The following is an 18,274-nucleotide window of genomic DNA, read 5'->3' on the forward strand; positions in this document are numbered from 1 at the left end:
GACAGTCGAGCATTTCAGGTTTTTAGGATGCCTGTTCATTAACGACAATAGAACAGATATATAAACTGAAGCAGTTTTAGTAGCTGTTAACAACATTTTACAGTTAAAACCAAATCGTAAGAAACACAACGCTCACTACAAGCTTACGCTTAGAAAAACAAATGCTGTACAACTATTACAATTCTAAATGATACCGTTGAAAATGTTTTTTGACACGTGCACGATGAAGATACCAGACAATGAAGGAACAAAAAAAATTACGGACGACAGGAGTTGCATAAACACTGTAACACTGTCACAGTGCTAAAGGAGAAAAGCTGAGTTAGGGTAATCAAATAGTAAAAATATTGAGCAGTCTCTGGGACAATGGATGGAACGCGATGAAGAAGAAGACCCAGATACAGATCGTGGGACAACGTCCAGGATGACGTAGGAAGGACAGCAAGAAAAGAAAACGCGTGTAGAGAAAACGCATGGTCGATAGAACCGTTGCCACACAAAAGGAAACTGAAGAATTATCCGAAATAATAGAACTGTACGAAGCACAATACACGAATGCAGACCAAATACACTATCTGATCAAAAGCATCGGCCTTTATGACGGGCTGAACCCTGCTGGCGACACTTTCAGTGTGTCTGTATGTCTGTGTGGAACAGCAGCCCATTCTTCCTTTAGAGCTGAAACCAAGCCAACGGCCTTGACGCAGTGCTAACACCGGTTCCCGTCAGATCACCGAAGTTAAGCGCTGTCGGGCTGGGCTAGCACTTGGATGGGTGACCACCCGGTCTGCCGAGCGCTGTTGGCAAGCGGGGTGCACTCAGCCCTTGTGACGTCAATCGAGGAGCTACTTGGTTGAGAAGTAGCGGCTCCGGTCCCGGAAACTGACATACGGCCAGAAGAGCCCTGTGCTGAGCACATGTCCCTGATGCCTGTCGGCTGAGGAGACACGGCGGCCGGTCGTTACCTTTTGCCCTCTCAAGGCCTGTTCCGACGGAGTTAAGTATTTAAGAGCCGAAACCGCAGGAAGTGTTCTGTTGGGTTTAGGTCGGGACTGTATGCAGGCCAGTCTATTTCAGCAGTGCTATTATCCATAAATCATTGCTTCACAGATGCTGCTTTAGGATAAGATGCAATATCGTACTGATATAAACAATCATCGCCGCCGAACTATTCCTCAATTGTAAGCAGTACACAATGCTATGAAAAGTGTTCATATTCTACGGCATTTAGCATTTTCTTAAGGGGACCACAATCAAATCACAAAAAACACTCCAATATTGTGTACTTTCAGTAGACTTCACTGATGGCACTACAGAAGATGGTACGTTCTCCAGGCATTCTCCTTAGATTCCTTAGATTCCTAAGATTTCCGCGGTCACGTCTTAGATTACCGCTATTTTAATTTGTTCACCTTTGTTGCAAAAAGTACCGAAAGCAGATCACGTGAAGCTTTCAAGACACGGACACCACTTGCTTCACTTCGCATCTATAAAACGATTTCACTTCCCAGCATATACTTCTTATCATCGTGTAGTGATAAAACGATGGTTTGAACGCTTGGTCTGAAGAGTCAGGAAACTCAAGCTACAAGGAAATGGAAAGGAGGCGTATCTGTAATTGCAGCTATGGCGTCTGTTCTTAACTTCGCGTATTGTCAGTCGAAAGCTTCAGTACATCTTCCGTGACATGGAGAACAAAGATACAGTAGAGACTGTAATGGCCTGACCTATTAATGTTTAAAAGTTCCTTGCTTAATTAGTGCTCGAATTTAATCCTTTCCATAAATTTTAGAATATACGATGAATGTTTTCGTAAATAATAAAATCGATGTTCAGTAAGTTTTGTCATTTAATGGCATTTATTCAATACTAAGAACATCAGTTGATAATTATGATAAAATTTAAAAAGTTACACTTCCGTGGGTGACAAGTTGTATTACTAGTCAAAATCGTTATTCACCAGATACACACAGAGCATTACTTGATATTACCAAAATTCTGCGTAGCAACTCCCACTCTGTCTTGTTTCCAAGTTCTAAACATAGTCTACGTCGGAACATATTTATGCCTACCTTTAATCAATTATTTAAACAGGCTTCCTTCATGCATTTCATGCTAACATAATTTCAGTTATAACATTAAACAATTAACACAATTTCCTTGTGCTTCTCAGTAATGAATTTTACTCTTGAAATTGCAGTTTATCAAACCGTGCTTTCTTATAGTGCAATTTTCGCAAATATTAGTTATTATGTTTTTTATATAAAGTATATTTTTTTTAAATTTCAAATTAGGTAAAATAAAACCTATTTCTGTGATTTGAAAACGTAGTTCATTAAATCAGCATAAGCCAATGTTTCATCAAAAGTTTATTTGACGCTTGAAAATTTTAGAGCAAATCATATTGTGAGATTATAAATATCGGGTTCTTCTGTTGGCTTAATAAAATTAACTACCCCATATAGGTCTCCAAAACGTAAATTACTGTCTTCATAAGAAAACTTGGAAACTATAGCCCCTAAAATAATTTTAATACTTACTATGCATTTGTGGTCCGAAAGAAAAACTCAAAAAAGAAAAAAATAGTATTTATTTCCAGCTGAAGTGAGGTCAGAGGGAATGGAGGTGTTCCATTAACCTACATTTGAGCATTGGACATATACGTTTCACAGTTATGAAAAAATTTACAAGAGAGGATGAAATCAGAAGCATGTATTTGAGGATAGTATAGGGAAATAATTAACACTGACATAGACATTTTAAAGATGACCAACACGATGAATGTTTTCAAAAGGAAGAGAAGAAAAGGTTTAAATTCCCATCAACAACGAGGTAACCAGAGAGGAAGCACTAACTTGGATTAATGAAGAATGAGGAAAGAAATTCGCGACGTATTTTTCTAAGGGACCAATCCTGCATTTGCTTTCAGCGAATGAGGGAATCATGGGAAATCTAAATCTGGATAGCCGGTCAGGGATTTGAACTGGTGTCCTCTGTAGAACGTGTCCAATGCAAGCCATGTACAGGAACAGTTCTGAACAATTCCTAGAGAAAAAAGACTCCAGCCTTGCAGATAATAGTATCATGATGCGATGGCTCTGCTTATGTTTTACACTCACTGCTGTAAATTTGCTTCGCTGTGACAGTGAATCTCTTGATTGTTTCATATATCCTTGCATGGATAACAAAATTGTACTTCATGCTCAATCGGCGTAGTTCTTCGTTATTATGTTACATATGGTATTTTCACGTGATGGGACTGTGTCATGATGCTAAACATAGATCTGTATGCTATTGAAAATCATATACATACTGCGAATAGGCTGCACAACGCCCAAAACCGCTGTCAGTATTCAAATGTGAAGAAAGATTCTTATAAATTTCATCTTACGCGGTGCTACATGCGCGGAGCTATCTTGTAATTATCTAAAACTGGAAGAAGCTGCACAACTTAAACGTCTAAGACTAAAGGTTTATTAACGAACCATAGGTAATATAATTCGTTTTATGCAACTATTCAAAAACATGCGAAAAGAAATAATGTTCGCACAAGGAGGATAAGAAGTATGGGATAATGGGATGGGGGAGGTGGGGGTGTTTTGGAGAGTAGAGTTGTGATCTCCCGTCGACATCTAGGTCAGTGGAGTCCGGGCACCAGCACAATTTGACGAGGAGGCAGAAATGAAAGTTCATTTTGGCATCTTCAACGAGCACGAACAACTAAGGGAATAGAAGCTCGCTCAGCAGTGCTCCCAAACAGCGGTACTACTCTCCGGCCGGGAGGCTTAATTGTATTTAACTTAAAGACACGTGCCGCAAGCAGTGATTCGGGGCGTCTTTGCAGATTACAGTTTGATTAGTAACGCTAGGAACAGAACAGTAAGTACAAACACACTCACGCGACAACAGACTGACCTATTTTAAATGATGCTGAACAACTTAAAACATTTCAAAGTTAAATTTCAAATTCTGTCAGCAATCTTAAAACAGAGTGTTTTTCCTCCTCCTGTCATTAGAGACCTGCTGACGACCACGTTAGCTTAACGCTTTATCCAATACTCCTTCATCTGTTCATTTTTTTCTTTTCTTCCTTCTGTTGTTCACTTTCTTCGCTGTCTTCTTCGAACTGCTCTGTCTTGGAAATCATCACACACTTTAACTTTATTCCTGTTTGTTGTTCTGTTTCCTATTTATTTAAGAAAATTTCTTCTAGCTCTCTATGCAGTTTCCCAAGCCATTTACATTTACCTTTTACTTTTTTGAAATGTTCTATAATGTTTCTTGTCAGTTTCCTAGGTCCTATTCTACAGGCGTGTCCATAGAAAATTACTCTTCGTTTCCCCTTTTCATTTGTAATTTTATCTAAATATTGTTTTGTTTCTTGTTAATTTAAATGTGTCTATCATTGCTCTATTTCCTACTATCTGTCTGGTAAACTTTCTAAACTTTTTCCTGATTTTTAAGTTTCTTTTATGGATCCCAACACTAGTGTTTCTGAAGGATATATGTATTCTGTCCAGATTACTGTCTTACAACGATCAATTTTTGCATTTATAGAGAGTGATTTTTAATAATAAAGACCTGTGTGGTGTGGAGTCCAAAACCTATTTTTTGTAACCGTGCTCTGCTAACTTCTTCTTCCCCTCTACTATGCATTATGATTCTCCTAGCTATATACATTTATCGGTTTCTCTGATATTTTAATGGTTTACGCTTAATTTTGATGATGCAGCCTTATTATTTTTCATTACCTCAGCTTTTCGGAGGCGTCCTGATTTTTCCGTTGTCGAAGCACTTGTATATGCTTTAGTTATAGCTCTACGCTGTCTCACAGACGTGCTAAATCATCTGCAAATGCCAGTCAAATATGAGATTATATGTTTTCCACCGAATTTATATTCCACTGGCAGAGCGATATGGCGCAGTGGTTAGCACTCTGGACTCGCATTCGGAAGGACGACGGTTCAAATCAGCGTCCGACCATCCTGATTTTGGTTTCCCGTGACTTCCACTAAATCACTCGAGGAAAATGCCGGGATGGGTCATTACAAAGCCACTGCCGATTTCCTTCCCCTTCCTGAATCATTTTGACCTTGTGCTCCGTCTCTGATGATCTCGATGTCGACACAACGTTAAATCCTAATCTTCCTCCTTTTTTCTTTACATTCCACTCCTAAGTTCTGTTCTGATATTTCCCGCATGGATTTCACTATATATGTTGTGCTTCATAGTGTTTATTTTGTATGCTGCTGTATCGTCTCGTCTGTTCAAAATTATGCCACATTTTTTAATAAAGTCAGCCTGTCTACAGAGTCGTACGTCTTTTTAAGATCTACAAATGTATACCAGCATTTTATTAATATGCCATGTGCATTTCAATTCATGTTTCATCAACACGTCTCAGCTTACTGTTGAGGGAGTTTCCTTGTAGAGCAAATGTCGTGTGAACAAATATTAGTGAGAGATTAAATGAAGAAATGGGAATAGGCGGCGTTAGAATATATGCTTATTCGCATATGGCTTCGTAAATGCAGATTCTTCGTCTCGTTACTTTACTTTTATACACTGCTGGCTGATTGTTTCGTTGAATACAGGAATGCGACTTACATATCAAATATATCGCACAGCGCATGGACTTTCCTGTTATCCCAGATTACTCAGAAATTACATATTAGATATTACACAATACAGTTTTAAACATAATTTACTAATGCTTGCAGTTAATGGCTATATGTTACAGATATTTCTATAGTGTGACTAAATTTCCCCCTTTAAAGATGCTTATATCTCTCACAGATAAGAATTCCTGCTGCAGTGAAGATCTCTCAGTAATAAAGTGAAGACCTTAGGATGAAAAAGTGATTAAAAATATACATACGTGAGTGATTAATTAATAACTCTAAGATAAGTGACGATTTTTGTAATTTTATTCGCATTCGTCTACCTACTTATCTCATCAATAATGCACTATGTATGCCATAAAAAACTAAATGAGTGTATCAAAATAAATTATCCTGATAATGCCGTTGGTTTCCCAGTGAAGGTCTCCAGCAGTGACAATAAATTCAGTTGAGAGGAGCATTAACGAAACTGCTGAAATTCCTAAAGAAGACTTTATTTGCAATGCAGATGTTTTCAGACTTAGACGATTTATTTATCTGGCATTTTCTTTTAGTCTGCTATTTAGAAACAAGAACAGACTATATGGGACATGAATTGGAATTAACATAGCACGTAATCTTTTAACATAGCTGCAAATGTGTTAGTATAACTGCGATGTAAAATTAAAATTAGTTGTCATATTTCGCCTGTCTTCATTCATACGGAAAAATGTTTTGATGAATAAAGCACACAATATTTTAACATAATTTAAAATTTGTTTGTGTAAGTATTATGTAAAAATTAAAAACTAGCTGACATGCCCGCTTATTTTCGTTCATTAATGTCTTACGGCAACATGTTTTCATCTGTCCTTCAGAGGCCTCTTCCAGGTACTAAGAATGACAACTACTGCTTCCCAGTATGCTTATTTATTAATGAGTTTTGTCAAAAATAATGCATTTCTTTATTTCATACTAATAGTTCAGTTCATAGAATCAGCACTAGAAATGGGAAGAATCTACACGAATATTTAAAGTCACTTACTTTGGTCCAGAAGGTGTCCGTTACTCAGGAATACATGTTTTTAATTATTAGGAACCAAAGTAACTTTGGCTGCCAGTAAAGTACGATTTTAGAGGGGCATGAAAATTTCAGAAACAACTGATGTTAATATAATTAAAAATATCTAATATCAGCAGTCGTATGTAAAATCTGATTTCAGCAGATCTTCAGTGCAGTAATACGATCTATGTCTTGTTTGATGATGGGTTGCTATGATTGCCTAAATATTATCTGATTCACGTCAGTACATAGATTTAAATATTTCTTGGGAATTTTGTATCATTTTAAGCGAAAAGAATGGTTCAGGTTTTTTCTTACCCAACATACTCGAGAACTATTTTAGATAGCACCTGCTGAAGAAAAATTAGCATATCTGTTCTTTTGTAGCACATCTGTTCTTTTGTAGCATATCTGTTCTTTTGTAAAGATGTAATTTTTTTGTTTTGTTTTATGACATGTTCTACATCTTCGAGAGTCTCCTTACCATGGACCTATGGAACAAAAAGTATAGCTATCTGTGAATCTATCTGTCTAGCTACCTATTTGAAAACGAAACATTGGTGACAAAAAATGGCTCTGAGCACTATGGGTCTTAACTTCTGAGGTCATCAGTCCCCTAGACTTAGAACTACTTAAACCTGGCTAACTTAAGGACATCACACACATCCATGCCCGAGGCGGGATTCGAACCTGCGACCGTAGCGGTAGCGCGGTTCCAGACTGTAGCGCCTAGAACCGCTCGGCCACTCCGGCCTGCCATTGGTGACAAATTATCCAAAAATCATGCAGAAAAATGACACACGAAAGAGTCTGCCAAGATTTGCAGAACATCCATGAACGTAATAAATACGAGGGTTGGAACTTAAATAGTGGCAGCTACTTATTCACAAACGATACAAAAGAGTTACATGTTTGCACCGGCTACTGTCCTTCAAAGTAGTCACCAGCGTTGTGTAGAACCCGTTGCCAGCGATGTGGAAGGCGTAGTATACCGTTAGCAGAGCCTGTTCCGTTGATGGTGCGAATGGAGCGGTCTAAACTTAAGGTGATTCTCGTGTATGACTGTGATGGTGTTGTTCTAACGTAGTACGTTCCTCCACGGCAGACCATCTATGCTGTTCGTTTTTGGAGCATCAACTGCGACCAGCTTTGCGGAAGAAGCGGCGACACTTTCTGCGCAACCCACTCATCATTTTGCACAACTATGCGCGGGCGCATACAGCGCAAGCTGTGGCTGCTCTGTTTGGTGGATGGGACTGGGAAGTACTGTACCATACACCATCCTTCCCTTGTGACTTTGATTTGATTCCGAAGGTGGCACTCGCTTCAGAACTGTTCCAGAGATTCGACAGGCAGTAGACCGCTCCATTCGCACCACCAACAGAACAATCTCTGCCAGCGGCAAACTAAGCCTTCCACATCGCTGATCGCTGGCAACGGGTTCTACACAACGGTGGTGACTACTTTGAAGGACAGTAACAGGTGCAAACATGTAACTCTTTTGTATCGGTTATGAATAAATAGTTGCCACTATTTAAATTTCAACCTTCGTATATAGAGATTTAATGTAGGTTTATATGGCTCTGAGCACTATGGGACTTAACATCTGAAGTCATCAGTCACCTAGAAATTAGAACTACTTAAACCTAACTAACCTAAGGACATCACATACATTCATGCCCGACGCAGGATTCGAACCTGCGACCGTAGCGGTCGCGCGGTTCCAGACTGAAGCGCCTAGAACCGCTCGGCCACACTGGCCGGCTAATGTAGGAGCAAAACGAAGTTCTAAAAGTATACTGAGTGTACTCGTATGCCATTTTAATTCATATTTTTCTTCCTAATTTTATCTGATAGATGGCATATTATAGTTTTTAACAACTGACTTTAGCAGGAACAATCACTGAAATAAAATAAATGCGAGTTGGTTACTTTCTGACCACCGGGTCTAAACCATTTAAAGACTTTTCGACACAGAAAATGACCAAAAATATGTAAAGGAATGTTCCAATTTTCTTTGTATTTATCTGTTGGACAAATGATTTCGATAATTTCTAGTACTTCTACGTTTCCCACTCAGCAAGGGCGTCAACAATTTTTCAAACATTTTTCTGTAATTCACCTGTAGGTCAAAATAATTTCAATAATTTTGAGTACCTCTGCATTTATCTTTGACAAGAATAATAATCAGGAAAGTAACTATAGTTCTTAGTAATAGCAACTGGCATTAGAGTCTGCATTTTTTCCTTCGGAATTCGGAAATGAGAAGTCAGAATGCGACTCTATTTGAGGTTCTCTCATGTAAATTTTTTTCTCTCGCTTCCGAATGAACTACAACCTAAAGCCACCTGCTTTGTTTCGGAACGTTACTACCAAACTCAATTTTTCCTTGCTTTCGTGTGTAGTGTCTCCGGTGCTGCAAAAATACCAGTAGTAATTTGAAGTAAGAGGTCTGCAGATGGCTTTATGGGAAAATAATACGCAATTCTCTCGGTAATTTTTGTCACCACTGTGAGCCGCATGACATAAGAAAAGTGAAGATTTGTCACTGCATAAAGCGCGCGCTTGGAGCAGCCCAGCATCTCAGAAACGGAGACGATTGGAAGCTTTTAGAGGCGTGGCGTCTTGTAATGAGCTCGCAGCATGCTCCCTGCGCGTCTTGGAACATCTGCTAACTAGACCATAAAACGCACAATCTCTTTAAGACCACTTAAACGTTACAAAATGGGCTCTTTTCGTTGGACTTGAGACATGAAACATACATATAACCCGAATTAATTTTCGGTGGTATGATATTATAGGAGAATAGGAAGGGGAGGCGGTAGCTTGGGGGGGCCTTAATGCTGTTCCGGCTTGTCTTGCGCTGATAATTATGTGCAACCGAGGGCCTGGCGTGTGTAGTGAACCCCAATCGCCGCCTCATTCACACCAACACGCGCACGCACCCTGTTCTAATTAACGCAACTCTTGTCCCATATACATTTAGCCAGTACCAAATTGCCTACAGCTGACAGCTCCCACAAGCTCAAGTTTGTTGCTTGACAGTTAATTGTTATGTATCTAAGACGCCGTAGGATTTTTACAAGCGACTTTGCCAGTGTTACTACGGATTCGCGTTTTTCTACTTTCGCACGAATGACCTGTCGTCGCCCAAGACGTATAGTTCCAAAATCAGAATAGTTAACTCGGAAAAATGGTTGCGAAATTTATACGACTCTGGAAATCTTAATTTAGTCGCCCGCTTGTTATTAATTCAGCGAAGGAAACGATAAACAGTTACTTCTCAAATGCAAACTAGAAAAAATGTGCTCTTGTTTAAACCAGTATCTTTATTCATTTAACTGACTTGATAGTGGATTCTTGGTGAAGAATTGTAATAATCAGACAAGAAAAAACACGTTCTTGGACTGGAAACTTCAACCCTAAATACTGAGAAAGTTACTGGAACAACCGTGTAACTCTCTTGTCTAGTAAATAGAACCGTACTGTTTACATTTAACATATTGTCGAAATGCAACCTCTAAACTTGTTATCTATTAGGTAGCATTTTTAAGAGAGTCCAATATCGTCATTTAATTTCTCTATTGTATACTGGAAGATCTTGACATATCGCAACCCGGCGAGAAAATTGACAAAAGTAAATAAAAAACTGTACTTTTTAGTTTATGTCACTGAAAAATACGTGTGAAATGCCTCAACGTGCACGAAAAATGGTCACATCTCTATCTCGCAATTTGTCCACTTCAGGATAGTTGTGTCAGTTTTGTTGCAGACCACTTCATAATTTTTCAGGGCAACAAGAGTTTCGCTTCAGCATTGCTACTGGCGGTTCTGCATGGACAATTAAAGAATAGCGGCACATTCTGAGTTGTGACACTTTTCATACATAAGACACGATTTTTGAGATCGTTGATTATTGCAGTGTCTTTGTTTATATAGTATCTGTATCTTAAATTATAATGTCCTTCAGACGTGCATACATGTCTGAAGAAGTAGGCACTTTTTTGACAGTTACAGCTGTTGTGTACATTGTGAAATTTCGTGCGATGCAGCGCACAAGAAAAAATGAAAATTCCTTCTGCAAAAAAAAAAGTTCATTTGTATCCCTTTTCTCCGCAAAAAGTATTGCTGCGTTATGTACACCCATCTTTGACTGTATGTTTTCGTAAACTGTGTGATTACGAAATTATATTAATCTCCATAAATTATAATTTTGATTTGTTATTTTTCTAATAAAACAATTTCAACTTTTTTTCATCTTTTATTCTAACTTAGGTACTAATTTTGCCTGATGGAGGTTCGACTATCGTATCATATTACAGTAAGTAAAAAAAAATATATTTCGGGTGGAAAAGTGGCAAAAGTATTATTGAGGGCTCATAACAAAATCAAAATAGTTTTTATAAAAGCAAGAAAAGTGACACAACTGAAAGAACTATTTAATAATTACCTTGTAACTCTTTACATTCGACGAGAGCAGACCTCTATGTCCACATGTCTGTTGAACAGAATATAATGGAATATACTGCCAAAAATACTTACTTGAACGTTAAACGAAGCTTACACTATTACAATGTAAGTTTTATAGAATTCTTTAAGTCGATTTTTCTCAGGTATATTTTTGAGTTGTGTCGCCGCTCTTGCGGGGATGCAATATGCCCAATTACAACTGAATTTCTTTGGTACTCGTAATTTCTTTATTTCGCAGTACACCAGAAGACATGAATAACAGCTTTGAAACCGTCACACTAGAAAATTGATCAGTAACGCGCAACCAAAAATCTGTAAAATAAAATAGAATTTTATGTAACGTAGGCAAAAAAAGAGTTTGTTTTTGTAATTATTTACAATGTTTCAACAAGAAGTCATATAGAGTCAGTGAAAACTTTTAAATTATTTCACTCGATGTAAGTGTCTATACTGTAAAGCGTAAGGTTCTAATTTGCTGTAAGAGAGGGCGAGGTGTCTCTGCTTTAGGTAGGATAAAAAGGCAAAGAAGTAGGCACTGAGTATCTTTCCGATAGAAAGTGCAGCTACTCGATGAATGAGCACGTAAAAGATTTGTTAAATATATGAATGAGAGCTGAGAGGAAGGCGGCAGGTAGGCAGGAGCAGCGAGAAGCGTGTTATCCGCAGGGGCCTCGAATGGCGTTTACCTGTCACGGCTGTTAGCTGTTTGCGCGCAGCGCTGTGTTTTGTGTGCCTGCGCGCGGTTCGTGAAACAACTCCAGGAAGAGAGGATCAGCCGCCAACTCGTAATAGGATTTACACATTAACAAACAAACACCGTGTCCATAAACAGGCCACGATATTAATCCGTTTATCCGCATACGAGCAACAAACACCTACTGTTTCCGTCGCCAAACGTAGGTGGAATTGCAGCCGCACCCAAGAGTGCTACTAACTCGTTCTGCTTTCGTGCAGCGGGCGGAAGCACGCACAGGCTTAGTGACTGCCGATATCCACTGGGCGCCGGCCACCAATTGATCAGTTTCACTGACGTTGGCTGGCTCGCCTCTGCTACTGATGTAATTGCTGTGAAGGAACTGAAGCAGCTCTCCTTACAATTGGGCTCCATCACTACCCAGACGGGTCCAACAGAATGTAGACAATACTTATAGTCATAAAGGATTAAAGACATCGGAAACCTTTTACAATAAGTGATATCGTGCAAAAGGTGGAGTATTTTGCTGTATGGTCAATACAACCATTTGTTTATCTAGAGAGACAATGTTTTCTTTTTTTCAATGCAAAAATTTAAAGTTTTAAAAGGTACCCAAGCGCTTTTGTAAACACGATTACAAACATCCAACGCTTCTTTAAGTTTTCAGTGAAAAGTTTTAGAAAAATATGGTCCAAAAGTAAAGGCCAAAAAGCAGCGTGCTATTTGGTCTTCAATGCCAAGTAAACGTCACAAGAAGGAGTAGTAATTGCGTCGTGCCGACAGTCTATGGTTTCCTGTTTAACGCAGAATTTAACTGAAACATTAAGAACTCTCGACTGCCGTGAAAACAGAATTCCTTCCTGTTAAAGGAAAGGGGAATGTTGAAGCTTCGCTGTCTAGGCATATTAAAAGCTTACGAGTATTAACCGTACAGCAGAACACGCGCCATATTTCGAGGCATCCCTTGCAGAGTGCAATCGCATTGCCTTCAACGATTTATGAATTCTTTTCCTTAACGTGTGTTCACAGCCATGGCTCCGCTGAGGCTGCTCGCTTCATTACTACTACTGGCCGATTTTAATATAACGGTGCACCTAGTAATTATTTGTTTCATTGGCGTGGGGGGGGGGGGGGGGTTGGGTTGTGAGAGGTACAGATAACTCATTCTTCAGCCAGTTCATAAAACTTAAGTGAGAAGAAAAACAAGAAACTGAGAGATGAGATATGTAGTACAATAAATTTAAAACTTTTTTGTGGTGAAAATAAAATGGATGTTTGTATATATGACTCAACTATTAGTTAAAAAACAGTGATAATAAAAGCTAAAACGAGACACAATAACAGCATAATTACAAACGTTTAACACCTGATGACGAAAACTGACAGTTAAAAGAATCACCGTCCCGGCTTTAATACTCGAACGACCTGTCCTGGAATAGGCAATCTGTTGTTGAAGGGGAAAAGATTGATAGGTGAGGAAGGTGGGAATGTGGTGCTGTAAGGGTGGAAGATTGGTGAAAAGTATCAATGGGGTACGAGTGACAGTTGCGATAGAATCGGGGGAGTAGTAGAACAGGGCATTGATTAGGCTAAAATTGGACAGGGAATTGGAGGTAGGGAAAGAAAGGTGGACAGGAAAAAAGTGGGCTAGAGAAATATGGGAAGAGAGGCAGAGGGAGCTCTGATGAGGTGGAATTGGTGGAGTGGATGGAGTTCAAGATCTGGGAGGGGGAGATGACTGAAGTTAGTTTGGGAGAGTGAGTGGAAGAAGTGTATGCTGTAGAACTGGTGGGATGTCTCGGGAGAGCCGCGGTAACATACGAGGATTGGAAAGTAGAGGGGAAACCACAGTATTATTGGAGTCGATTTTGCGGATAGTGTAAGTTGTCCGGTGGTGTTCAGTGTGAGTGTGGTGAGGCGGGAATTCGATAAGTTGATAAACGACCCTTGTGGGGGAAGGTAAAGCGAGAAGGAGTGCGTGGCGTTCCGGGCTCTGGAGGGGCTCACAAAACCTAGGTGGCACTTAGCAAACAATACATAGGTCATATATGAGGACAGAAGGAGGAGAAACACCTGCATACAAAGTGACAACCGACATGTTAATCATCACCTTTTTCCTAGGGTATATCCTATCTGACACGTGGTCCGCCTCGGCGTAGTTTATATTCTTTATTTATTTAAGTTTGTGGCCGGATGCCCCTCCTGACACCAGAGTCGTTCAAGTAACCTTAGAAAGCGAGACGTGTGCGCTATCTTTGTTCGTGATCAAATTAATTAAGATTTCTCTTATTACTGTAAAAATTGATTTCCTGCTTAGGGAATGGACCCTGAGTCAGACCACGTTTCTAAATTTCGACTTTTGTTTACGATTTTATAATTCTTTATTAATTATTATTAATAAACGTTACATTAATGGTTTTCTAAATTTATTCCTCCTCGAGTCCAGTGGGACATAAACGTCCCATTTAATACAATATTTTCGCTGCAGATTAGGGTCTGTAAAGAGAAGGAAGTAAAACCATTATCATGTGAAGAAAATTTATTTATTGTCGGCTTAACATTTTTTTAAAGTTTTCAAAATGTGGCTGCTCACATAGTGGTACTTGGTAGCAGCTATGTATGAAATTAGACCTTATCTCTGGCTTCCTTGCGCTGCATTGTCTGCATCTCATCCTCCTGCTCCTTGCTGGAAAATATTTTCCAGCTGTGTATAAGCGCACATCATCATTGTGTGTATTGGCAGTAAAATGGCAAGTTTTGTCAGCTGCTCACTACCCGAAAGATATAACATTCGTCACAGGAAAAAATAGAGATGGTACACTCTGAGCTACATTCTGCCTTGCATCCATAGCAGAATACACAACTGTAATGGGCGCTGTAGACCAGTTCGACTACCGGAAATAAAGAAAGTCTATTGGCAGTGGATTACTCAAATCGTGGAATCATCTTTCTAATTTTCTTTCGCACTTGCAATTGTAAACAATGTCACCATACGGATCTGTAATAAAGGAGAAAAACATGACCAACTTTCTTGTCACCTTGCTTTTGTAAGAATTGGGAGAAATTTAATGAGAAAGGAAAGATAAGCGTTCATGACAAAACCAACCACGAGTTTGCAAAGTGCTCCGTTTCATATCAAACCTAGGGAAATGAAATAAGATTACAGCACCGAGTAAAATATAAACGAAAAATTTAAACATAAATATAAACAAAAGGCACAAATAGAAATTCTCTACACACATTGGCTACAATACAAAACCACTTAACGAATTTAAAAGCTTTTTATCAATAAACGTGTGTACAAATCTGTATGTTTCTCGCAAACAATGTACAAAAGACAATAAATATCTTTACTGAGCTTATCTAATACAGACACGAAAAAAATTACTTGAAACAACCACAAAACAAGGCATACGATGCACAACTGAGACAGTTAATCATTGTTTTCAAACAATGAGCCTGTTGGTTCCAAACACTTGATAAATTCAACGTTAGATCGCAGTAACAGACAGATGTGGGACTTTCACATCCCTGTAAACATAGGGAAATAAATTCGTACGTGAGACACAATTGTCCTGATGGTCTCGAAATGATTAATTCCTTGTGTATGGCATCCTCTGAGGCGGACTTTGTGGACCAGCCCAGTATTTGTCTAAACGAAACCACCTAAAAACAACGCTCAGTACAGGAGGGGAGAGGGGTTCACTGACAGCGACCATGTTACTACCCGACAGCGTTTCATTAGAAAAATTAGAAATACATAAAAATATACAGTGTTAGGAATAAAAATGATAATCTGGGTTTCGTGAGGCAATTTATGCTTTGAGATCCTGGTAACATTTTCTCTATTTGGGATTTAGATGCATATGAGATTGGAGAGGAAGTAATAAGAGAAAGGAGATGAGATGAGAATTGGGAAAGATCAGGAGACGGTGGTAAGTGTAAGAGGTGGCTAGGATTTCTGTTATGTAGGGAAAACAGGGGTGGGGGAGACTTAAAATATTAAGGAAGAGGTAAAGTAGATCACAGAGTAGAGTGTGTGTAGATCTCAGGAATCAGTTCACAGTTTGGGAGGGTAAACTGGTTGACGTTAGAAAGTGACTTGGAATGTCTAGGTTCAAAAGGGGACGCACAAACGTCGATTAGCTATGGTTAGTAGAGATTCGTGCGTCTGTGAATAAATCTATGCACTAAGCATACAACGAGTACCATCGTCACACCTTAGCAAAAGATCTGTCAGAGAACCAGAGAAAATCCTGGTCGCATGTAAAATCGCTAAACGAGTAAGGCTTCCATTCGGTCCCTTGTTGTCCACTCTGGTGTGGTAGTTGAAGATAACAATACGAAAGCCGAAGTTTTAAATTTCACGTTCAAGAAATCGTTCAGGCATGAGAACCGTACAAACATGCTGTCACTTGGCCATCGGACAAACTCCCGTATGGACGACATAGAAATAAGCATATAGGTGCAAAAAAAAAATGGTCCAAATGGCTCTGACCACTATGGGACTTAACTTCTAAGGTCACCAGTCCCCTATAACTTAGAACTACTTAAACCTAACTAACCTAAGGACATCACACACATCCATGCCCGAAGCAGGATTCAAACCTGCGACCGTAGCGGTCGCGCGGTTCCAGACTGTAGCGCCTTTAACCGCTTGGCCACCCCGGCCGGCCATAGACGTGCAGAGCCTTAGACTCGTTTAGCGATTTTACGTGCGGCCAGAATTTTCTCGGGTTCTCTGACAGATATTTTGCTAAGGTGTGATGATGGTAGTCGTTGTATGCTTAGTGCATAGATTTATTCACAGACGCACGAATCTCTACTAACCGTGATACGTAGAGCAGCAACTTAAAGGTTTGATAACAAAGAAATCACCAGGTCCGGATGGAATCCCAGGTCGGTTTTACAAAGAGTACTCTACGGCGTTTACCGTTTGCCTATCTTTTATATATTGTCAATCTGTTGCCCAGCACATCGTCCCGAGTGACTGGAAAAAAGCGCAGGTGACTACAGTATATAAGGAAGGTAAAAGAACGGACCCGCAAAATTACAAACCGATATCCCCAATTTCTGTTTCCTGCAGAATCCTTGAACACATCCTCAGTTCCAATATAATAAACTTTCTTGAGGCTGAGAAGCTTATGTCTACGAATCAGCATGGTTTTCGAAAGCATCGCCACTGCGAAACCCAGCTTGCCCTATTATCACATGATATACACTCCTGGAAATTGAAATAAGAACACCGTGAATTCATTGTCCCAGGAAGGGGAAACTTTATTGACACATTCCTGGGGTCAGATACATCACATGATCACACTGACAGAACCACAGGCACATAGACACAGGCAACAGAGCATGCACAATGTGGGCACTAGTACAGTGTATATCCACCTTTCGCAGCAATGCAGGCTGCTATTCTCCCATGGAGACGATCGTAGAGATGCTGGTTGTAGTCCTGTGGAACGGCTTGCCATGCCATTTCCACCTGGCGCCTCAGTTGGACCAGCGTTCGTGCTGGACGTGCAGACCGCGTGAGACGACGCTTCATCCAGTCCCAAACATGCTCAATGGGGGACAGATCCGGAGATCTTGCTGGCCAGGGTAGTTGACTTACACCTTCTAGAGCACGTTGGGTGGCACGGGATACATGCGGACGTGTATTGTCCTGTTGGAACAGCAAGTTCCCTTGCCGGTCTAGGAATGGTAGAACGATGGGTTCGATGACGGTTTGGATGTACCGTGCACTATTCAGTGTCCCCTCGACGATCACCAGAGGTGTACGGCCAGTGTAGGAGATCGCTCCCCACACCATGATACCGGGTGTTGGCCCTGTGTGCCTCGATCGTATGCAGTCCTGATTGTGGCGCTCACCTGCAAGGCGCCAAACACGCATACGACCATCATTGGCACCAAGGCAGAAGCGACTCTCATCGCTGAAGACGACACATCTCCATTCGTCCCTCCATTCACGCCTGTCGCGACACCACTGGAGGCGGGCTGCACGATGTTGGGGTGTGAGCGGAAGACGGCCTAACGGTGTGCGAGACTGTAGCCCAGCTTCATGGAGACGGTTGCGAATGGTCCTCGCCGATACCCCAGGAGCAACAGTGTCCCTAATTTGCTGGGAAGTGGCGGTGCGGTCCCCTACGGCACTGCGTAGGATCCTACGGTCTTGGCATGCATCTGTGCGTCGTTGCGGTCCGGTCCCAGGTCGACGGGCACGTGCACCTTCCGCCGACCACTGGCGACAACATCGATGTACTGTGGAGATCTCACACCCCACGTGTTGAGCAATTCGGCGGTACGTCCAACCGGCCTCCCGCATGCCCACTATACGCCCTCGCTCAAAGTCCGTCAACTGCACATACGGTTCACGTCCACGCTGTCGCGGCATGCTACCAGTGTTAAAGACTGCGATGGAGCTCCGTATCCCACGGCAAACTG

General features: G+C 40.5%; 1 pseudogene; it reads left to right on the top strand.

Moving 5' to 3' along the window:
• Positions 1-688: 688 nt before the first annotated feature.
• On the top strand, positions 689-806 carry LOC126299653 (5S ribosomal RNA; annotated as a pseudogene).
• The last annotated feature ends 17,468 nt before the right edge of the window (positions 807-18,274 follow it).

The sequence above is a fragment of the Schistocerca gregaria genome, chromosome X (assembly GCF_023897955.1).
Source record: "Schistocerca gregaria isolate iqSchGreg1 chromosome X, iqSchGreg1.2, whole genome shotgun sequence".
In the NCBI taxonomy this organism is placed as follows: Eukaryota; Metazoa; Arthropoda; class Insecta; order Orthoptera; family Acrididae; genus Schistocerca; species Schistocerca gregaria.